Below are 24,364 nucleotides of genomic sequence, written 5' to 3' on the forward strand. Positions count from 1 at the left end.
AAACGAGTGCAATCATAATTGAGTGTGTGTGTGTATTTTCCCTTTTCTGGAAAAAGAAACCATGGAGATGGGTAGAGGAAAGACAATTCCTGGATGGATAGGATCTTCTTTTTTGATACTCTTTCATCAACTGTTGATAAAGGAGACTCGTTTACTGTTGTGCTACAATATAGGATTCTGTAAGATTCTGCTCTTCTACTGTTGTTTTTTGAGCACCCAATGTGCTTTACTGTCTGTCTTCTACCATCTTTTCTTAAGAAGTTAAGAAAATATTCTGCATGCTGTAGTTTTCCCTTTATATTTTATGCAAATCCATGTCTTTCAACTGTTTGCGACATGAATAACAGAACTTTAAATGTGTACACAGTATACTCAGATAGTAACATTTTACCTGTTTGTTGAAATAAGCAGTATTAGTTTAATAAATAGGTAAAATGTTGCAATCTGGATGTATTAACTAGGAAGTAAGCTTCATAGGTTGTAGTCAAAGAAAGTTAGTAATAACTATCACCATTGAGGTCAGTGAGAGAAGTTACTTGTGACTAACCCACATCATATTAATTTCAGTGGAACTTACATGGCTAACTTTATTTGGATACAACCCCATGAAACCTGGTAGATTTTAATTCTCTGTAAATGTTTTTAGGGTTGAGCTTAAAAAATTACCCAAATCAACATGTATTTTAATCAAGTGATTAGCAGGAAAAACAGGTGCTGACAAGTGTCCTTTGAAAATTAAAATAAAACATGTGGGTGAGCAGAGATTTTGAACTGGAAAAATTTCCAGAAAGATATCCAATGCAAATCCCCCCTCATTTGCATAAGATGTGCATCAATTTTTTCCTTAAAAAATAAATAAATTACTATAAACATTTTCCTGATGCCCTAAATAGAATATGATCTTATTTGGCATGTTATTTGACCTCTTTATACAGTAAATAAAAGCCTCACTATATTAAATTCCTGCGCTGTATCTCAAAAGTGTTTAAAGTAACCAAGTAAAGTAACTTACAACTTTGATATTGCTGAACTTGCCTAATATTGTAAGTCTTAAGATGCTGGAAATTGTGTCCGAGCTTCTTTATTGATATATATTAATGTGCCCAACGTGTTTCAGCTATAAGCTTTCTTCAGGGGCCTTTACCCAATAATCTTGTAAGAGATCTCTTCTTAAAAAGAGGACTGCATTTTGCAGTTTTCCTGAAGAAAACCTTATAGCTGAAATGCATTGGGCACATTAATGTACATCAAGAGACGTAAGTTTTGGGCAGTATAAAAATATGTCAAATAAATAAATAAATAAGCTCACACACAATTTCCAGCATCTTAAGCTTGGTCTATCTCATTTCTTTTGCATTGGATACTCCCCGGGTTGTTTTTTTTAAAAAAACTGTTTTCCTAATATTGCATTGGCATCCTTTCATTGTTACTAATGATTTTAATAAAATAGTGCTGGATATCTGGACTAGCATTGCACATCTGCAGCAATTTGAGTTCTAGACTACCTTTGTGCTGTTGCTTGAGCGGGTAAGTGGCCACTCCAGCCAATCTTGCATTCCTACTGAAGCCCACTGTGCATCATCAAAATATGTCCCTGAGGGTCATGTGACTCTCAGGGGCATATTTTGGTGATGCACAGTGGGCTTCAGAGGGAAGGGAAGATTGGCTAAAATGGCCCCTTCAGGTCAGGCAAAGATAAGAGCTTGAAATGTAGACTCTTTAGGAGTTGAGTTCTTCTCTAGCTTGGATTAAAATCTGAGCTAAATTCTACACAAGTTATACTTGTTATATTCACAAACATTGTTGTGTATATAACAAGTATAACTTGTGTTATACTAACACAAGTATAACAGTGCTTGTGTTATACTGTTGGAGGCAAACATATATAAGTGGTTGCACCAGGAAATATGATTGGCCCAAGCCAGGAAACAGGAATTTCAGCAACAACACTCTGTGAATTGAAAACTAATTCAGCTGAATTTTAGCCAAAGCCAGGGCAAAACAACCATTGTTTGCACAACCATTTTTACTTTCTTTGGCAAATGAAATGAATTTTTAAAGATTTGACCAATGGCCTTAACCCAGGGCACAGTAACAGTGTAGTATTCTGAAGCTGCAACACTAGGGAGTTTTCCTGTGTGAAGAAACCCAATACAGAGGTATCTGTATTGACCATTTCTGGAGGTGAGGGTGAATCTAGGCTGCTCAGACTGACTACAAGACTACTTTGAGAAGTGTATTTTTCCCCATGTGACAAAATTACAAATGAGATTTCTCAGGAGAAACAACAAAGGAACAGTTTTAGAAAGTGTTTCCATTACAGAGATAGAGCTTGCAGCATTTCCCATACTTTGTGCTAGAGTCTTGCCTCTTGTGGGGAAAGGATTGAAGGGCTTTAATAAAACAGCTATACACAGAAGCCCTAATCTGTTCCCTGGCTGGGGGCTCCTTCACCAGAAATGGTCTCTTTGTGCTAAGTATGTTCACAAGGTTCAAGCACAGGTTCAGCACCAAACCAATTTGGACAAGGTCTGAACCAGTTTAATGCCGCAGGGAGGGGCATGGCGAGCGGGAGCTTTAAGAAAGAGGACAGCAGGTCCTTATAGCATTACAGCAGATGTCCCTGAGCCCATGAGAGAGCCCCCCCCTGCAGGTTGGGAAACAGCCCAGTCTTGGATCTCCCCCTTGGAGATGTATGGGAGATGCTTGAAACTTGGTTTGTGCACATCCTTACTTTGTGCACTCATCTAAACATGCACAGATCAGGGTGTAAATCGATTTTTTTTAAAGGGCAGAATTCATTTGCCTTTTTGGAACTTCTGAAACACAACCCTGCTTGCCAATATCACCCCTTGAATATTTTCACACATTTACACTATATTTATTTCTGTTTTATATCTGTCTGTCTTGGCTTTCCCCAAATATTCCTATGGTAAAGGTGCTATGAATCCTCTGTTAGAGATTACCAGATTCCCTCATCCCTCACTGAACTGCTCACAGATGAGATTATACTACTGTGCGAGTACAATCCAGATCCAGATCCCCCCCCTTATTTTTTTCACAGCCCCTCATAAAATTTTACAAACAAATACTTCCCAATAACTTATTGTAGCTTGCACTTAGGACTGGTGGGGGCCATATGAGCTGCCCCTCTACTTTTTTTGGTGCCCCCCCTTTTTAGAATGACAATGAGCCTGCTTTCTTGGGGAAATCTAACAGGAGCTTTCTTGTTTGGGAAGAATGCTCTAGGAAATGTTCCAGATTGTACACTTGTGGATGGGGTAGGTCTTGGCAATCATCATATAGCAGTAGGTCATGAAAGTGGGCCAGAGTGCTGTAGGGGGAAATGCATATATCAAAGACATTTTTTAAAAGGACTAAATTAAAAGACTTTCAAAAAAGGACTAAAAGAGATCCTAGAGGTGTATCTGTCAGGCGGTATATAAATATAGTTAGATAGATTAGATGTATAGGTGTTCATGTGCTAATAGTAGAATCCTATGATCAATCTAAGATGGAGGAGCTGGAGTGCTTGGTTGTAAGCACTCCATACCCGGTAGATGTAGTGGACAGAGTGGAAAGCTGATGGAATGGGGGGAACCAATGAGATACAGTAATCCCTGAATACAAACCCTAGTGAAAGGACAAGGAGGGATCTATTGAAGTAATATAGGTCTGTGAATCAAAGAGAGTATAGTGCAATAAACTACCAAAAAATGGGGTGGGGGAGCTGGTCGTGGTATCAAGCATGAATTGTCTCCTTTGCTAAGCAGGATCTGCCCCAGTTTGAATTTGAATGGGAGACTACTTTGCTAAGCAGGATCTTCCCCAGTTTGCATTTGAATGGGAAACTACATGTGAGCGCTGTAAGATATTCCACTCAGGGGATGGGGCTGCTTTGGGAAGAGCGCTTGCATGCAGAAGATTCCAAGTTCTCTCTCTCTCTGGCATCTCCAAGTTAGGACTGAGAGAGATTTCTGCCTGCAATCTTGTAGAAGCTGCTGCCAGTCTGTGTAGACAATACTAAGCTAGATGGATCAATGGTCTGACTCGGTATAAGGCAGCTTCCCATGTTCCTAACTCAAGAGGAGGAGACTTCTCCATTGAATCACTGCGGGTGGCAATAAAGTAAAGTTATGCTGTCAAGTTGGTGTCGACTTCTGGCGACCCTAGAGCCATGTAGTTTTCTTTGGTAGAATACAGTACTGGGTCCTAAAACTGACTTACTACTGTGGACATATTGCCCTCCTGTTTCAAATGCTAAGAACTTTCTAGTTGATTGAAATTATTTAGAACAGTTAGTCATGGGGCCAACCCGAAGGGGAGGTGATCCTGGACTTAATCATAAGAGGAGCCAAGTATTTGGATTGAGGTGCAAGTGTGTTTGAATTGATAAGGAAAATCAACCACATACCACAGTGTGGTCAGATTCAACAATTATGCAACTTACAACACGGTCACATTTGACTTCAAAAAGATAAACTTTATATATGCGTTGGGGGACTAGTAAAAAAGGAAACTTGAGAGGGAACATCATCGTCATCATCATCATCATCATCATCATTTATTTAACATATTTATACCCCACCCCACAGCAAACTACTGCTCGGGCAGCTCACAACATTAATAATATAAAGAAATTTTAAAAAAAATTGAACAAAAAAGACTAAGCTAAAAACACATTTAAAATTACAAATTTTAAAAGCTATTAGTAAAAAGCTAAAAACTAAGAACTAAAAAGCTAAAAATACTACCAGATATAATCCACAGATAAATCATTAAAAAGCCTTTCTAAAAAAGATGTTTCTTAATTGTTTGTTAAAAGCTCTGAGGGAGGAAGCATAGGAAAGGCATTCCAAAGTTGAGGGGAAAGGCATTCCAAAGTTGAGGGGCCACAGCTGAAAAGGCCCTGTCTCTAGTTCCCATCAACCAGATCTCTGTTATTGGCAGGGCCATAAGCAGGTCCTGTGATGCCAAATGGAGGGCCCTGGCAGGTTCATATGGGCAAATGTGGGTCCAACAGGTACCCTGGCCGCAAGCCTTGAAGGCTTTAAACGTCAAGACCAGCACCTTGAATCTAGCCTGGAAGCAGAATGGTAACCTGTGAAGCTGTTGCAGTATGGGTGTAACACTCATAAAGTGACTTGCACCTATGAGCATCCATGCAGCATTCTGGATTAGCTGAAGTTTCTGAACCATTTTCAAGGGCAGTTCCATGTAGAGTGCATCACAGTAGTCCAGTCTTGATGTCACCAAAGCATGGATCACTGAGGTCAAGCCCAACTTCTCCAGGTAGGGTCGCAGCTGGTGTTGTAGCTGTAGCTGGTAAAAAGCACCTCTGCTCACCGCCATGACCTGTGCCTCCAAGGACAGTGACAAGTCCAGAAAAACCTCCAAGCTGCAGCCTTTATTTTTCAGGGGGAGTATGACTCTGTCCAAGACCAGATTTATCTCACTACTCGGATAATCAATTTTACCAACCTAGAGTAAAATTTCACCTTATCTGGATTAAGTTTCAGCTTGTTTGCCCCCATCCAGCCCCAAAGAGCCTCAAACCTCGGTTCAGAGCATCCACTGCCTCCCTGGTTTCTGCTGATTTTAATTATAGGTAGAGCTGAGTGTCATCTGCATACTGATGGCACCGCAGCCCTCACCTATGGATGACCTCCAGTGTTCTCGCTAATTCTTCTCATTTGTGGGCGGAATGAGTTTTGTAATGGGCAGCAATATCCAGGCAGTGTGTGTGCACATGCATTCAGAGTAGGACCTTCCTGATTCTACCTGAGTGACAACTAAAATTAACTGAGCAGATGTCAACAACCGTGTGAGCATGCATGCACATGCCCATCTTATAAGGAACACTGATGACCTCTCCCAGAGATTTCATGTAGATGTTAAACAGTATAGGGAACAGAATAGATCCCTGTGGCTCCCCATAGGCCAAAAGCCAAGGTATGGAGCAGCTGTCCTCCAGCACCACCTTTTGAAAACAACCCTCCAGATAGGCGTGGAGACACCATATACCCGTGCTCTCATTCCCAAATCCCAATCCAGGGAGACAACCCAGAAGGATACCATGGTTGATGGTACTGAACGTTGCTGAGAGGTCCACGGAATCAACAGAGTAGGGGTGTGAAATTCGGATTTTCTGTGTTTTGATTTGCAACCGAATTGAAACAGCCCTGATTCGATTTGGATCCGAATCTGACCCATCCGAATCACCCCAAATTTGATTCGGATCCGAATCACGGCTGATCCGAATTGATTCAGGTTTTGGATCTGCCCTATTAATTTCCCCAGATTTCCAGCTTTCATTTTTTTTTTTTTAAGAAAAAAGCTAAGCTCTAGCCCTTATAGAAGTGGAGTTATGGAGGAAAATGTGTGGTCACTATTTTTTAAGTGTTCGGATTCTTTGGTTTATAATAACTTTCACTCAATGAATCCTTATGAGCATTCATTACACATCTTCATTTCTTCTATTCATTTTGACTGTCTTTTAGACAGTGCCAATTGTCAACTGCCATGTGCCAACTACACCCCACTCCCACCCACAAGGCAGTAAGGTACCACTCAGTTTAAGTTAAGTGCCTAATGGGTGGAGGCTACCACCCAAATTACATAGGAATTGGACAAAGGGCTGATTTTTGGTGAATTGTTGAAGGTTTAGTGTCTTTGAGGCAGATTTGGGGCGTAAAGTGGGATCTGGGGTGGAAGAGTGTGGTGAGGTGGTAGTGCCTAATGGGTGGAGGCTACCACCCAAATTATTATTATTATTATCATTATTATTATTATTATTATTTTATTTCTTGTTTACACAGTCAGACAGGTGTTATTGACTGATTTGTTTTATCCAGACATCGACTCCTTCCCAAGGACCTGGGATGCCAGAATTTTATTGTCAATTGTTATAGATATCATCGCAGAATATAGGCTGTTCCCAGTAAAGCTGCTTTTTGTAATTGGCTGATGGTGATTTCTGTGGCCCCAATGGTGTTGAGATGCTCTTTTGGAATTGTCTTTTGGAACTGCACCCAGGGCGCCAATTACCACTGGGATTATTTTGGTCTTTTTCTGCCACAACCTTTCCATTTCAATTTGTAGATCTTTGTATTCTGTGATTTTTTCTATTTCTTTTTCTTCTATTCTGCTATCCCCTGGCATTGCTATGTCAATGATTTTGACTTGTTTTTCTTTCTTCTCGACTACAGTTATATCTGGTGTATTGTGTGGCAGATGTTTGTCTGTTTGTAGTCGGAAGTCCCATAATATTATTACATCTTCATTTTCTTCAACTTTTTCAATTTTATGGTCCCACCAATGTTTGGCTACAGGTAGCTTGTATTTTTTGCAGATGCTCCAGTGTATCATCCCTGCTACTTTGTCATGCCTTTGTTTGTAGTCAGTCTGTGCGATCTTTTTGCAACAGCTGATTAGGTGTTACACGGTTTCATCTGCTTCTCTACAAAGGCGGCACTTGCTGTTTGTGGTGGATTTTTCGACTTTTGCTCTTATTGCATTTGTTCTTAGTACCTGTTCTTGTGCAGCCAGTATTAAACCCTCTGTTTGTTTCTTTCTTCAAGTTGCCATTTTTAAGCCATTGCCAGGTCTTGGTGATGTCTGATTTTCCACTTATATAGTGCAAATATTGACCATGCAGTGGCTTATTTTTCCATTTTCTGCTCGGTTCTTGACTTGTTCTTTTTTGTAGGCCTGCTTTGTTTCATTGGTGTTGAATAGTTTCTCATTATTGACCATTTGAAGTGCATCTTCTTCACTGTCCTTGATATATTCTTCAAGGCCTCTTTTCTCCTCCTCTACTGTTTGATGGACTTGCAGCATTCCTCTTCCACCTGAGCTGCAAGGGAGGTATAGCCTATTGACATCACTGTGGGGGTGCAGAGCATGAATGATTGTCATGATTTTCCTGGTCTTACGATCTAGCGTCTGTAGCTCTGCCTGGTTCCAGTCTATTATTCCTGCAGTGTATCTGATCACAGGTATAGCCCAGGTGTTTATGGCTTGTATGGTGTTCCCGTCATTGAGTTTGGACTTGAGGATCTTGCTAACTCTCCTGATGTATTCACTTCCAATTTTTCTTTTAACTTCAGTGTGTGCAATGTTAGCAGCCTGGAGAATGCCCAAGTATTTGTAATGTTCTTTCTCTTCCAGGTTCTTGATGTTGCTTCCATTGGGCAGTTCTATTCCTTCTGTTTTTCTTATTTTTCCTTTGTTCATTATTAATGCAGCACACTTGTCTAGTCCAAACTCCATTGCTATATCGCTACTGAATATACAGACAGTGTTTAGCAGTGATTAAAATTTCTGACTGGGACTTTCCATACAACTTCAGATCGTCCATGTACAGCAGATGGTGGATTTTACTGGATGTTTTAGATGTTTGGTATGCGAGGCCTGTTTTGTTTAGTATTTGTGAAAGTGGGGTCATGGCGATTCTAAACAACAGAGGGGATAGTGAGTCCCCTTTGGAAAATGCCTCTTCTAATGCTAACCTGTCCAAGTGTCTCACCATTGATTGTTAACTGTGTACTCCACATGCTCGTTGCTTTTTAAAAAATAAATATCTGAATGTTTTTGCTAACACCAGTTGTTTCTAAACATTTTAGTATCCATGTATGAGGCAATGAATCGAAGGCTTTCTTGTAGTCAATCCATGCAACACTTAGATTGGTTTTTCTTCTCTTGCAATTTTCTTAAATCATTTTGTCAATCAGCAGCTGGTCTTTTTTGCCTCTGCTGTTCGGGCAATTTCCTTTCTGTTCAACTGGAAGCTGTTTGTTAGTTAATAAGTGTTGCATCACTTCATCTGCTATTATTCCAGTTAATAATTTGAACATGGTTGGCAGACAGGTTATCGGTCTATAATTACTTGGAACTGCACCTTTTGCTGGGTCTTTCATGATGAGATGAGTTTTCCTAGTTGTTAGCCATTGTTCAATATCACCTCCTTGCAAAATGTGATTGAACTGTTTGGATAGTTGGTTATGAAGGCTTGTTAGGTGTTTAAGCCAAAAGCCATGCAGTTCATCGTCACCTGGCGCAGTCCAATTTTTAATTTTCTTTGCTCTTTCACTGATTAATTCTGGTGTTATTATTAGATCTTGCATTTGTTGGTTACATTTTTTGACCTCTTTCATCCAGCCTGCTTTTTTATTATAATCTATTCGATTGTCCCATAATTTCCCCCAGAATTGCACTGTTTCTTCTTTATTTGGTTTTTCTAAGTTTCTTGCAGTTTCTCCTTCTATGCTTTGGTAGAAACATCTCTGATTCGACTGGAATTGGAGATTCTGCCTGTGTTGTGTAGTTCTGGCTTCATATCTGCTGATCTTCTTTGACACTGCCGTTATTTGCTGCTTTATTATTTCCAGGACTTCTCTAATTTTCCTTGAATCTAGGTGGTATTTTGGGATCAGATACTGTTTGGTGTTTTCATTCTTCAGCTTCAGGTGCATTTTGCGGGGTGCTGTATGTGAGTAGAATGTTCCCAGATTCTATAATGACTGAACAGGGCTACTGTCATAGTCCTGTTAATAAAACCTTCTCCAACCTGTTTTAACTTAATTGCTATATGAAACTTCCTGTTGCTATCAACCCTTCTGTGTGAGTCTGTGGTCTTTGGACCACTCCCCATTGTATTCCTGTATTTGTAAAGTGGAAGCCCTCATGAGAGGAGAGCTGGTCTTGTGGTAGCAAGCATGACTTGTCCCCTTAGCTAAGCAGGGTCTGCCCTGGTTGCATCTGAATGGGAGACTAGAAGTGTGAGCACTGTAAGATATTCCCCTCGGGATGGAGCCGCTCTGGGAAGAGCATCTAGGTTCCAAGTTCCCTCCCTGGCATCTCCAAGATAGGGCTGAGAGAGATTCCTGCCTGCACCCTTGGAGAAGCCACTGCCAGTCTGTGAAGACAATACTGAGTTAGATAGACCAATGGTCTGACTCAGTGTATGGCAGCTTCCTATGTTCCTAAGACAGGCAGCTGTCATACATCTGGTACTAAATACAAGTTAAAAAGTAGAAGTAACCCTTTGCTTTAAATAAAGAAAAGCCTAAAAATCATAAAGTGGTAGGAGAATGCTCCCACAATCTGATTTCTAAACAGGATTAACTAACCAGATAGCTGGCTGAACCCCCTTGGCCCTTGCATATATCTGATTAACTCATCTGGAACATACCAGGTTCTAGCAGTCTTTGTAAAGCCTTTGTCACTCCAGGCATGAATTAAGCTCTCACTTCTCTTCCCTTCATTTTATGAGCCAAGATCAGGGCTAGTCAGGAGGATCCAATACACTTCACGAGAATTAAGGTTTTAGGGAGGCCTGAATGTTTTCATGCATGTTTGGGTTGGTTGGTCATAGTGGGAACCATGTGAAGCATCAGGGGTGCGCACGAACCGCTGTTTGAACCATGGTTCAACCACAGTTCAGAAGTGAGGACTGGGAGCTTTAAGAAAGAAGAGAGCAGATCCTTACATGTTCTCCACCACCCTATGCAGCTTCCTGTTGGGAGTGGCGCACTTCCCAATAATCCCTGTGTGGAACCAGCATGCACATGGTGTCCACGCATGCCGCCCCAGCAGGAAGGTCCATGGGGCAGTGGAGAATAGGTAAATATTTGCTCTTTCTTAAAGCTCCCAGTCCCTGCTGCCAAACTGTGCTCGAACTGCGGTTTGTGCACATCCATAGTGACAGTATGATCAAGTGGGCTTAATGCTTGGTGCAGGAATGGATTTTATTCCAGAAAAGGGAGCTTTTTCCTTGCTCAAACTGACAGTGAAGTCCTTAGCATCCTGACACTGCTGTTTGTGAAGACAGGAATAATGAGAAGCAGAAGCTGAGCCATCATCTTCATCCAAGATAAATCTGTGGCTTATTTCATTTTGTGAGCTCATTCAGTTGAACAAATTTTCCCCCTCTAATGGGCTGTTGAGTATAAATGCTATTTATAACCTACTCTTCTCCGTAGCTAGTTTCTACTCGCACCTAAATAGTTCCATCGTAATATGTTTCCCTTGTTTGTGTGCCTTCCATTTCTTTTCATGCAAATGATGAACAACATGTCTGTTTCATAGTGGCTTTTGATTTCTTATGGGGTTTTAGTCTGTCTTTTGCATTTTTGATCTCCTAGATTGAGTCTGCCTCTTGGCTTCAGGAGTGGTTTGGATTTACAGCTTTGCAGAATTACTTAACACAACAGGGAGAACAGCAGGGGAACAAATAGCGGCTGCAGAGCAATGAAATCGATAAGGATTTATGATGGGAGAAAAGTTTGGCTTCTAATGATGAAGGGCTTTGGATGTCTTGGCGGAGCTGTGAGCCCTGGTGTGGGCAAGGTGGTCTTCTGGGACAATGCTGGATTCTGCTGCTTGGTCCTGTGCCTTGTGGTTGTGACCTTTATCTTGGATTGCTGGAGAGAGCAGATACTTGCTGTATGTTTATACTCTAGAGGTTTATTGCTATGCTCTGGTGTGCTCTTACCTGCTTTATGAGTTTCCCATTATCTGCCATGGCTGTGAAAGCGGGTGTGGGAAGCCTGAGAACTCTGGAAATAGAGGAAATGTTGGTGGTCAGGCAGGGATGGAAACAGTGTTCCCACTAACAGGGATTCCCAGATGTTGTTGATGACAACTCCCAGCATCCCCAGCTGCTGTGGCCTTTGGCTGGAGATTATAGGGGTTATAGTCAACAACATCTGGGAACCCCTGTTAGAGGGAACACTGGATGGATAGTGAAAGAAAAGTCTGGTCTGTGCCCATGTCATGTGTTGCTCAGGAGCCTGGCTGGCAGAGCCAACAGCTTCACTGGATCAGGTGGAGCCCTACTTGCCTCTTGGGTCACCTGAAATCTGCTAAGTTGCTAGCTGCAATGCCCCCTCCAGCCATCCAAAGTGGTGGTGCTGCAGGGGCCAGCAGCTCCCAGCTCCACCAGTTGGCCACCTGCAGAAGGAAAATGCATCATTCTGGTAAACCTACGTAACCCTATAAAGGCTGGGCCAAAGTGAAGTCTCCACAGAGTCTTGCAAAAAAGAGAAATGCAAGTCCTCTGATTTTCAGAGCATTCTACAATAAGGGAGAATATATCAAACACATATTTTAATGTATTGCCCCTTTGGCTCTTCAAGGCATCTAGGGCAGCTCAGAACATTTGAAATAATCTATAGAAAATTGTTAAATGAAATTAAAAATTTGATTGTGCCTAAAGGACTTAGGCCTGCACTTGATGTTTTGGGTAAAAAAGAGCCAGCGTGGTGTAATAGTTAGAGTGCTGGACTAGGACTGGGGAGACCCGAGTTCAAATCCCCATTCAGTTATGATACTTGCTGGGTGGCTCTGGGCCAGTCACTTCTCTCTCAGCCTAACCTACTTCACAGGATTGTTGTGAGGAGAAACTTAAGTATGTAGTACTCTGGGCTCCTTGGAGGAAGAGCGGGATATAAATGTAAAAAATAAAATAAAATAAATAATAATGTGTGCTTGCCACTTACTCAGTCTCCTGTTTGATATCCTCCCTACCCCGCAAAAAGACACATGATTTGATGCTCTCATTCTCGGGTCCCATCCCTCACGTCCCTTTATTGATTGCTTCTTTTGAAGGGTAGGGTAACTCTGAGTGCAATGATGTCATGTCCGACATCCTCAGGGGCGTAACTACTATTGGGCAAGGGGAGGCGGCTGCCTGGGGGCCCCCACACCTCGAGGGCCCCCCCAGAGGAAAGTCACATGTGAAGAGTGTGTGTGTGTGTGTGTGTGTGTGTGTGTGTGAGCAAGGGGCCCGTTTTAAAATTTTGTCTCTCCAGCCTTTTTACGCCCCTGCACATCCTCCTACTTGGATTAAACATTTTTGGGAATATGCAGGAGAAGACATAGTCAGTGACAGATTTACAAGCAGTTAGCAATAGTGAAGGTCTAGGACTGGCCCTGACTCCATCTTGCTTGCTGCAGGTATTTGGGAATAACCCATCCTGATGTGGTTTGATTGCTCTGTAAATCTCTCTTGAGTGATTGGATTCAGGTCTAGAAAAAGAACTGTTCAAAGCTGAATGTTGAAAGTACAGGTGGCCCTCGTTATCTTGCGGCACTGGCAGTTTTGCATATCTGTGGACGGATCTTGGAGACCCGGTTTCCTTATCCGTGGTACAAAAACAGGCTAAAATGTGTCTGTTCATGGTTGCTTAGTCCCTGGAAATGATCTTGAAATGGCTTCTGATGTCACTTCTGGCCATCAGCCTGGAGCCATTTTGAGTCTCTTTATATTTTTTAAAAAAGATTTTTGTGACAAATATTCACCAAAAATCTGGCCAATTTGGTGGTTGGAGTAGGTATTTCTGGAGCCCTGTAGAGCAAGGTACTGTGCATTTCTACTCTTACTTCTCCCCCTTCACACTTGTTTTGGCATTTTTTTTGGTAGGAACCTAACCCCTAGATTCCCAGAGGGAAAAGGTTTCTTTACTCATGGTTTCTGTACTTGCATTTATAGGCGAGAACAGAACCCCCACGAATAAAGAGGGCCATCTATATAAGTGAAATTACTGCATGTTCTTTGGTTTTCCCTTGCCTCTTGAGGGTCCTACTCTGGGCCACTCAAAGTCTTAGAATAAAAACTGTCCTACATGGTAGCAAAGCAGCTCAACTACTTCTAGGATTACCCAGGTCACTCGGGCATCTAGGAAGACAACTACAGAAAAACAGGCTTTTAAAACCAAAGCCGCCTCTTCTGGCAAAGCAAGTAGATAGTTCAATGCTTGCTCCAAGTGGAAGAGGAAGTGAAGCAGCCTGCCCCCTGTCCATGTCCGAGGGAGGAGGAGAGGGCTAGTGGTGTGCATGGTTTGGTTCGGAGGCCATTGTCAAAGCCTCCGAACCGGTCCGGAATTCCGGGGGTTCGGTTCGGCCCAGGGGGGAGTGTGTGTCTTTAAGGGGGGGTGGTAGTACTCCCCCATGCCGCTTTTTGCCCTCCGGTGCTGGTGCTTTTCCAAATGTTCTTGGGGCGGCAGAGTTCCTCCCTGCCGCCCCTGCCCCCGTAATTGTCCTTGCGAGCTTAAAAGCAGGAAGAACTGGTGGCACGCATGCGCCCTTCGCGGCACGCACGCTCGTCTCCGCCGCTGGTGTGCGCCGCATATGTCATGGTGTGTGCGCACGCGCTAGCGGCGGAGACGAGCGCGCACGCCATGAAGGGCACATGCGCGCCACCAGCTCTTCCTGCTTTTAAGCTCGCAAGGACAACGACGGGGCAGGAGTGGCAGGGAGGAACTCTGCCGCCCCAAGAATGTTTGGAAAAGCGCCAGCGCTGGAGGGGGAAGAGCGGCGGGGGGGGAACCACCCCCTAAAGCTACACACTACCCTAAAGACCACCCCCTAAAGCTACACACACACACCTGTGCCGAACCGCCCCGCCGCGGTTCCGTGCACATCCCTAGAGAGGGCAGTGTATGTAACGTGGGATGGGGATCCAAGGAACAAGTTGGAACTCCAGCAGAGTCCCATAATGACAACAGGGATCTCAATTGGAGTTCCAGCTGTTGGAGGCATCTGTTGTTGTTGTCAGTGTCTGACAGAGGGTATGTTGGCTCCGACATGTCTATTGGACTATCATATATTGGGTGCCAACATTAATAATGTGACTCTGTCATTGTAGATTTGAGCTTTTATGTTTTGTGCATCTACTAGGAATGTTTGGATATTGTACACTACCTCAGTGCATTCATACAGGGAGGTGATGTATAGTTAATCATCCTTCTGAAAACATAAAGTTTTGGCACATATTAAATTATCTCTTTTGTATTCTCCTGAACATTTAAATGTTGGCTTGACTTTACACTTAATCACTATTTATCTTATCCCAAGGGCATGAAAGTTTAATGATTATATAACTCCTAAACAGTTTTGTACACTTCTATTGATTATGTCTTAGTGGTAATTAGGGTTTGTAAAATGTATATGGGCTTTACTGTTTGAGACAGAACTGTTTTCTCAGTCAGGGATGGACAACTAAGCATTGCTAGCTGATCAGAGGATACATGTCAGACCTTCTGCTTCTGTATATGTCAGACCATGTTATTTTAGTGGCAAGTAATTGTCAGTGTCTCTGGGTCCAATAAGGAGCCTGAGACACGTGGCTCACCATTGCATCCTGAGACACCATTACATCCTCTCGATGTCATCCAGTGGGGCTTTTCCAGGTGGTGTGGAGTCTTTTGAAATCTGGCCCTGGGCAGGATGCATTAGGACCCTTGGTAGCACACTGTGATGCATTTGCACAGCATTTTGAGGATAAAGTTGCTCGCATTCGCCATGAGTTGGATACTATGGCTGATGCAGGATCATAGGGAGAGGTGCCCAGAGTAAACCTGGTCTAGTTTTGCTGGAGGAGTTTCAATTATTAGTCCCTGAGGATGTGGACAAGGTGTTTTGTTAAGTTCATAGGAACACAGGAAGCTGCCATATACTGAGTCAGACCATTGGTCTATCTAGCTCAGTATTGTCTTCATAGACTGGAAGCGGCTTATCCAAGGTTGCAGGCAGGAATCTCAGCCCTATCTTGGAAAAGCCTGGGAGGGAACTTGAAACCTTCTGCTTTTCCCAGAGCGGCTCCATCCCCTGAGGGGAATATCTTACAGTGCTCACACTTCTAGTCTCTCATTCAGATGTAACCAGGGCAGAGCCTGCTTAGCTAAGGGGACAAGTCATGCTTGCTACCACAAGACCAGCTCTCCTCTCCTGTTGCATGCTTGACCCTTGCCTTTCATGGCTTATTAAATCTAGTAAGGAGGGAACTTTTAGCTTGGTCTAGCAGGTTGTAAATGCCTTATTGAGAGAGGGAGTGATCCCTGCTTCATTGAAGCAAGATATTATTTGACCACTCCTAAAGAAACTCAGTCTGGACCCAGAGGGTGTAAATAACTATAGGCCTGTAGCCAATATTCCCTTTCTGGGCAAGGTGCTTGAGCGTGTTGTGGATGACCAGCTCCAGACACTCTTGGAGGAAATGGACTATCTAGATACATTTCATTCAGGCTTCAGGCCCAGCTTTGGAACAGAAACTGCTTTGGTTGCCCTGTGGGATGACCTATGCAGAGAGAGAGAGACGGGGGAGTGCTACCCTGTTTATTCTCTTGGATCTCTCAGCAGCTTTCAATACCATTGGCCATGGTATCCTTTTGGATAGGCTGGCTGACTTGAGTGTGAGAAGCACTATTTGAAGGTGGTTCCACTCTTACCTTGAGGCCCATTCCCAGAAGGTGGTGCTGGGGGTCTACTGAACAACTCCTTGGCGATTATGCTATGGGGTTCCGCAAGGTTCAATTCTTTCTCCTATGCTGTTTAACATCTACATGAAATTGCTGCGAGAGGTCATCAGGAGATTTGGCTTGAGGTGTCATCAATATGCAGATGACACTCAGTTCTATCTCTCTTTTTCATCAGATGCAGGTGTGGTGGTGACTGCTTGGATGCAGTAATGGACTGGGTGAGGGTGAATAAGCTGAGACTCAATCCAGACATGACTGAAGTACTGCTGGTCAGTGGTTCCTCTGCCCAGGTGAATGATATTCAGCCTGTTTTAGATGGGGTTGCACTCCCCCGAATGACCAGGTTCACAGTTTGGAGATGCTCATCGATCCAGCATTGTCACTAGAGGCTCAAGTAGCCTCTGTGGCTCAGAGCGCCTTTTATCAGCTTTGGCTGATATGCCACCTGTGACCTTTCCTGGACAGAGATAGCTTGGCCACAGTTACTCATGCTCTGGCAACCTCTCACTTGGATTACTGCAATGCATTGTACGTGGGGCTGCCTTTGAAAATGGTCCAGAAACTGCAGCTAGTACAAAATGAGTGATTGATTGATTGTTTAAGTGCCATCAAGTCGGTGTCGACTCTTAGCGACCACATAGATCAGGCATCCCCAAACTGCGGCCCTCCAGATAGCAATAGCAATAGCAATAGCACTTCCATTTATATACCGCTCTATAGCCGGAGCTCTCTAAGCGGTTTACAATGATTTAGCATATTGCCCCCAACATTCTGGGTACTCATTTTACCGACCTCGGAAGGATGGAAGGCTGAGTCAACCTTGAGCCCCTGGTCAGGATCGAACTTGTAACCTTCTGGTTACAGGGCAGCAGTTTTACCACTGCGCCACCAGATGTTGCTGAACTACAACTTCCAGCATACCCAGCCACAAAAAATTGTGTCTAGGGATGCTGGGAGTTGTAGTTCAGCAACATCTGGAGGGCCGCAGTTTGGGGATGCCTGACATAGATTCTCTACAGGGTGATCTGTCTTCAACTTGGCTTTTAAGGTCTCTCAGTGGTGTGTTCATTGCTGTCGTAATTGAGTCCATCTACCTTGCTGCTGGTTGTTCTTTTCTTCTCTTTCCTTCAACTTGCCCCAGCATTATAGACTTCTCAAGGGAGCTGGGTCTTCGCGTAATGTATCCAAAGTATGACAATTTGAGTCTGGTCATTTGTGCCTTGAGTGAATATTGTGGATTGATTTGTTCTATGATCCATTTGTTTGTTTTCCTGGCTGTCCATGGTATCCTCAAAAGTCTTCTCCAGCACCAAAGTTAAAAAGCGTCAATGCTTTTTCTATCTTGCTTCTTCTAAGTCCAGCTTTCGCATCCATAGAGTGTCACAGGGAAAACCATTGGCCGAACGATTCTGATTTTTGTAGGTTTAGACACATTATGGCATTTAAATATCCTTTCCAAGGCCTTTTTTGCAGCCCTACCAAGTGCTAGTCTGCGGCATATTTCTTGATTGCTGGATCCTTTACTGTTGACAGTTGATCCTAAAAGGCAGAAGCTATCCACCACTTCAATGTTTTCCTTGTCAGTTCTGAGGCTGGTTGCTGTACCCGTTGTCATTAGTTTAGTCTTCTTTACATTTAATTGTAGTCCCATTTATTTTTCTGTGCTCCTTGACTTTCATTACTAGAGCTTGCACATCATCTGCATTCTCAGCTATCAGAGTGGTGTCATCAACGTAGCGCAGGTTATTGATGTTTCTTCCTCCAACTTTAAAACCATGCTTGTCTTCTTCCAATGCAGCTTCTCTCAGTATATGTTCAGCATATAAGTTGAATAAATAAGGAGAGAGTATACAGTCTTGTCTTACTCCTTTGCCGATCTGGAACCAGTCTGTTTCACCATGTTCTGTCTGGACTGTGGCTTCCTGTCCTGTGTATAGGTTTCTCATGAGAACAATGAGATGTTCTGGGACACCCATTTTCCTGAGGATATTCCACAACTTGATATGGTCGACGCAACTGAAGGCTTTTCTGTAGTCAGTAAAACACATATTGAGGAGATTCTCACAATCGGGCAAAAGCACGCTAAGGGAGCGCTTTGCCTGATCGTCTGCTGCCATGGGAGCCACTTGGCTCCCAGCAACAAACCCTCCTAATTCCCCTCCCCTTAGATGAGGTTAGCAGAGTGCTCATCTATTTGATCATGTATTTCTGTGGCATGGCTCTGCGGCGCAGCAATACATAGGGAGACCAGGCTTTGGTCCAACACATGGAGGGTGGCAGGCTTTCCATGCTGGCTCCAGTGAGGCCCTGACAGTAATTAACATACTTTGTATAATATTTTCATGAAAACATTCTGTCATATGTGGTAGACTTGATTCAAAATATCTGAGATCACTAGGAGCACAGAGAAGGCATTCAGCTCACCCTTTAGTGTTGTCCTCAAGCCAAGTGCACCTCTTTTATTTTCTCCTGTATAAGTTGCCATTCATGCCTCTGTGAAAAGTAAGGGCTTGCACTTGAAGACAGAACAGTGGCTTATTTTGAGGCTCTTCACACAATTTGTGTGAAGAACCTCTAGGGGGTTTGCGGGGAGAGCGGGCTTAGCCCGTTCTCCTTGCAGACGACCAGCCAGTTTGCTCTGGGCGGCCGCAGCGGCCGCCCACACAACTGCCAGCTCCATCATGGAGCCGGCCAGGGCTGGGGAGTTTGGAGGCCGAGTGACCCCCGGAAGCTCCAGTATGCCCTGCATGAGTGCGCAGGGCGTACTGGAGAGACCCCCCAGCCGGGAGGCTGCTTTTAAGCCTCCCGGCTGGGGGTCTACTCATGAATATCCATGGTGCAGAGCCGCACCACGGCTACTCACAATTTTAAAACCTGGGTTTGTGGAGCACTCGCTCTGCAAACCCGGTTTAAGGGGAGGGGTAGTTTGATGGGTTAACCACCAGGAAGCCACCGGGCTTGCCTGCGAGCCCAGTGGCTCTCACAATCAGCCGAAAATGGGCTAGGCTCCCCTAGCCCAATTTCACCTGATCGTGGGAATAGCCCCATTGAGTGGTTCAGCTTTTTATTCACCAGAATTACATGGGGCTGTAAATATGTCTATGTGGAGCAGATTCCAAGGGTCCTTGTACTATACAAGCCTTCCACAAACCCTGTTATTTATATGATTGGGGTGTATGTGTACACACATCAGCTCCCAGCATTTAGTTGCATTCTCTAACATGACCAAGAAGCAAAAACCCAAGGTAAGACTATGTGTATGCTGGCCTTGGGCCGAAATAAACAAACGACTATGTGGATGAAGGAGGTGAGATTTTGGAGGCCAGAGCAATATCAAGTCACCACAGGCAGAAAACAGCTTTGGACCCCATTTCATTGATATCCCTGATTTCCTACTGTTTCCTATTTACTTTTAACCTACTTTCAAAAGGAAAGAAGGTCTATGAGATCACTGTGTACCACACATGTGTGTGCCCCTCTAATAACATTTTCAATTAAAACCTGATACAAACCAAATTCACAGTGCATGGGATGGTGTCCTAGGAAAATGTCACCATGTTAAAAGAAGCAGGTGGTATTAGTTCTATTTAGAACTACCTTTTCCTTGCCATTTTCTCTTATGAAGAAAGGGTAATGTTGCAGTTGGGGACCCTATTGAGGTGAGGGGGGAAGACTCTGAGGTCATGCACATCACTGTTTTTTGTCAGGGAGGGCTGGTGGTGGTGGGAGGCAGAGCTTCATCTATTTTCCCCACAGATGATCTTCTGTCCCATCTTCTCTCCCCACTGCTGCATTCCCACACTATCTGCTCTGCTCCTTGCAGTGTTGATCTCTGGAGGCTTCTGAAAATCCCTCAGTGATGAGCATGGTGAGTATGGTGCATTCGGGGATTCCCCCAGGAGTTGGGTGCTCTAAGTGCCCGACTCTGTGTATGCTCAGGCTGTGAACAGTTCAAGCATACCCATGACCCTGGTGCTGAGGTTAAGGGTGCACTCATGCCCTTAACCCTGGCTAAAGGCTGGGGCAAAAAGTAGGGTTAGGCGGGTCAGGAGCACTGGGATGAGGAGCAATCCTGGCACTCCACACAAGCAGCCTAACCCAGGTTAGGCTGCTTGTGAGAATAGCTTCACTAAGTAGCTCAAGTATGAGTGATCCCATGGCAGCGGGGGCAAGGAATTCTCCAGATGCACATCCCAATCACCATTTCTAGCTTCTAATGGAAAATAATGGATTCTAATCTTGATATTGATCTACCTGTTCTAGATGGGGTCACACTTCCTCAGAAGGAACAGGTACGCAGTCTGGGAGTGCTTCTGGATCCACACCTCTCCCTGGTTTCTCAGGTTGAGGCAGTGGCCAGAAGCGCTTTCTATCAGCTTCGGTTGATACACCAGCTGCGTCCATTTCTTGAAGTTCATGATCTCAAAACAGTAGTACACTTGCTGGTAACCTCCAGACTTGATTACTGCAATGCGCTCTGTGTGGGGCTGCCTTTGTATGTAGTCCGGAAACTACAATTAGTACAAAATGCGGCAGCCAGGTTGGTCTCCAGGTCATCTCAAAGAGACCATATTACTCCTATATTACAGGAGTTGCACTGGCTGCCGATAGGTTTCCGGGCAAAATACAAAGTGCTGGTTATAACCTATAAAGCCCTAAACAGCTTAGGCCCACAGTATTTAAGAGAGCGTCTTCTTCTGCATGATCCCCATCGTCCACTACGTTCATCAGGGGAGGCTCGTCTGTGGCTACCTTCATGTCGTTTGGTGGCCACCCAGGGATGGGCCTTCTCTGTTGTCGCCCCGAGACTTTGGAACGCACTTCCCGTGGGAATAAGAGTCTCCCCATCTCTAGTGGCTTTTAAAAGGGATCTAAAGACTTATCTTTTTACCCAAGCTTTTTAACTTTTTAACTTTTAGCTTTTTAGCTTTTTAACTTTTTATTTTTTTAAACTTTTGATTGTTATTATTTGTTTTAAATTGTTTTTAGTATTTGTTTGTTGTGAACTGCCCTGAGACCTTGGGTTAGGGCGGTATAAAAATGTGCTAAATAAATAAATAATAAATAAATAATCTCATAGGATACAAACAATATTTTGCAGATTTCAAGTAGTCAATAAACCATATCTATCTATCTATCTATCTATCTATCTATCTATCTATCTATCTATCTATCTATGTCTTACTTTGGAATAAGAACTCTTTATTCAGGAGTAAAATGCCTTATTTTGCAGTAGAAGAAACTGGATGCCACCCAATGTTTTGGAAACTCTATTGGGCTGAGAATATGTGATTGAAATGTAAGAAATATTGAGGATATTAATGTGAAAATATTGGCCATTGGCAAAGATCCTTAGGAATTGCATGTTGGCTGCCGCACACCTGGCTCTTCCTCCAACTGCATGTGTTCAGAGACAGCAACAGCATATGTTGACTTTGATATGCTGTCTAGTGTGACAGTTGTGCATGTGTCTCTTAATATGTGTACATTCCTGAGAAAGAAGTAAAGCAAAGTCTGTAGAGAGATGCTTGATAGTAGCACACAATTGTGCACAGGTTTGGGGTTTTTTTGTACCTCTGCAGAGAGAAATCATATATCAGTAGCCCCTGAGGAGAGCTGTTATTGTGGTAGAAAGCATGAATTGTCCCCTTTGCAATGCAGCGTCCACCTTGGTTGCAGCTGGATGGGAGATTATATGTGTGAGCACTGTAAAATATTCCCCTTAAGGGATGGTGCCACTCTGGGAAGAGCACCTGCATGCATGCATGCATTCTCCCTCCCTGGCATCTCCAGAAAGGACTGAGAGATTCCTGCCTGCAACCTTGGAGAAGCCTCTGCCTGTCTGTGTAGACAATACTGAGCTAGATGGACCAATGGTCTAACTTGGTATAAGGCAGCTTCCTATGTTCCAGTGTTTTTTCATCTGTGTGTGGAAAGAGTTTTGTTTTGGGTGGCAGTGTCAAGGCAGTGTGTGCGCCCATAGATTCAGAGTGGAACCTTCCTGATTAAACCTGAGCGGGATCTAAAATTAACTGAGCGGACATCAAAAAATGTGTGAGTGCGCGTGCACTCACACACGCCTTAGAGGGAACACTGTTCCTAAGAGTCAGGCCTCCACTTCTGGCAATATTCTTGTGTGACTTGGGGCAGGACATTCTGTGCCTCTGTTTTCCTTCTTAAAATGGGTAAGAAAGGTGTCCTGTTTTGTGAAAATATGTGGGTTGTGGAAAGAGCTTCCTCTGACATCTTTAAAATTTCTTAAATATTTGCTACCCTGATAGCAAAAGTGCACCCCTTGAAGTGTTTGGTATTTTGCAAATAGAGTGGGACACTATTTCATCTGGGCTAGTCTTGCTTCCTAGCAGTGCATTTTAAACCATGTTTCCATTCGGATTTGAGAGAACACTTCTGACCGGGGTTCACAGTATTCCTGTCTTGTGTAAAAATATGGCTGTCTAAAGATCAAGTCTTTCAGTACTGAATCTATATTATTAAACCCTGTAGACGTGCCTCTGTGGGGATGCGTCCCGGCAACCCAGCGGATTGGCTGGGAAGCCGAGGCACCGGATTGGCTGGGCGGTGGAGCTCACACGTGGCAGGATTCATGAGACTGTTGAGCTGCTGCCCAGGGAAATGGCGGACGGGTGGGCGGACGGCGGTGGGACCAGCCGTGGCGGGCACTGCGCACCGCCAGTGTGAGGAAGCGGCAGCAGGAGCAAACGGGCCAGCAAGCCGGTCAGAAACCACAAGCGGGGGGGGAGAGAAGCGAGAGGGTGGGCGGTGGTTAGAGACACCTGGGGGAAGAGTTAGGGAGAAGGGGCTGAAGGGGGGTAGCCAGGGAGAACTAGGGGCGCAGTTGCTATGCGCCTGGTCAACTAGTAAGTTATATTTTCTCATGCTCCAACATGGCTTACTACTAAGAGTTACAGAACTGCTTTGGAGTCTGTTTTATACCACTGTTTTATTATTAAAACCAGCTAGTTAACCCTTATCTGGAGTCATGATTTTTTTTTACACATGAGTAGAACTTCCAACTCCCAAGTAGTCCCATTGGTTACATTGGATGCCACAGAACCCACAATAATTTAACTTTTCACTCTAGTGACCCTCACATCCCAAGCATGGCACCCTGTGGGACTGCACGATTTGCTGGGAATATGAATTGTTAGCAAACAATTCAGAACATTTCAAACCCCACACCAATGAGGATCCATTCTTCAACTACTCATTTCTCAGCTGAAAGGACACACAGTGACTGACTTGAAGACAACCTGGGAACTGGTCAAGTGCATTCTGCAGGCCAGTCACCCACAACTATCACATCTTTTGCTTGGTTTATTGTCAGCTGTTCTAGGCACAGATTTCCTGGGTACACACAATACCCATGTCTTCTGTCCATCTAAGCCAAACACATTTGACAGTGCTTTTCTTTGTGAATGTAGCTGCATTAGAGTGGGGGTGGGGATGTTTAGATTCTTGTGTCTCATAATGCCTACACACGCCAACCCCTTGCTCAGGAGAGCCTCTACCAGCTATATACTGGGGGAGAAAGTTATTCCTCACCACAATTCTCTGAAGGCAGCTTCAGATGAACATTGCCCTACACATGTGAAAACATTAGGTCTGTGGCGAAAATGCACATGCCTTGATGTCACTGGTGGATGCCCTCTTGGCACATCCTTTAATCACATGTAAGGGATGCTCATCTGAGTCACCCCTCTACATGCACTTCAGCAAGAGGTCCCAAGTATTTCATGGATGCACACATTGCTGCCCAGCTTCAGGTCTGCTTGCCTTGGTTGCAGTCCTCCAGCTTGCTTCCCAAGGTAAATAATCCCTATCAGTGGGTAGATATTTTTGTATCACTGCACCATCATTTTTCAGACCATTCTTCTTTGGCTTCATTGGCGTGTGTTGCCAGAAGGGACAGCACCTCGGAAACCCAACAGCTGCTCATCAACTACTGGACAGACCCAGGAATGTAGCTGTACTGCAGCTCCTGAACAAAGTCCAGACACTTGTAATGGTTGCCTGCTTGGCAGTCACTCTTCTCTCCTGTGGTGTGGCTTTGACACTGAAGCTTAACATACCTCTGATCTCCTCAG

The 24,364-nt window shown here is 44.0% G+C and overlaps 1 protein-coding gene across 12 annotated transcripts in view; it reads left to right on the forward strand.

Moving 5' to 3' along the window:
• EPHA5 (EPH receptor A5) overlaps positions 1-24,364 on the forward strand; it is a 381,695-nt gene that overhangs the window by 10,636 nt on the left and 346,695 nt on the right. The window contains exon 1 of one of the 12 annotated variants that reach the window (XM_053260114.1): positions 20,100-20,127. The exons of the other annotated variants lie outside the window; for them this stretch is intronic. The gene's annotated coding sequence lies outside the window, so the exon portion shown is untranslated. Of the gene's footprint in view, positions 1-20,099; positions 20,128-24,364 lie in introns of those variants that run through there. 12 annotated transcript variants of the gene reach the window in all.

This window comes from Hemicordylus capensis, chromosome 6, assembly GCF_027244095.1.
Source record: "Hemicordylus capensis ecotype Gifberg chromosome 6, rHemCap1.1.pri, whole genome shotgun sequence".
In the NCBI taxonomy this organism is placed as follows: Eukaryota; Metazoa; Chordata; class Lepidosauria; order Squamata; family Cordylidae; genus Hemicordylus; species Hemicordylus capensis.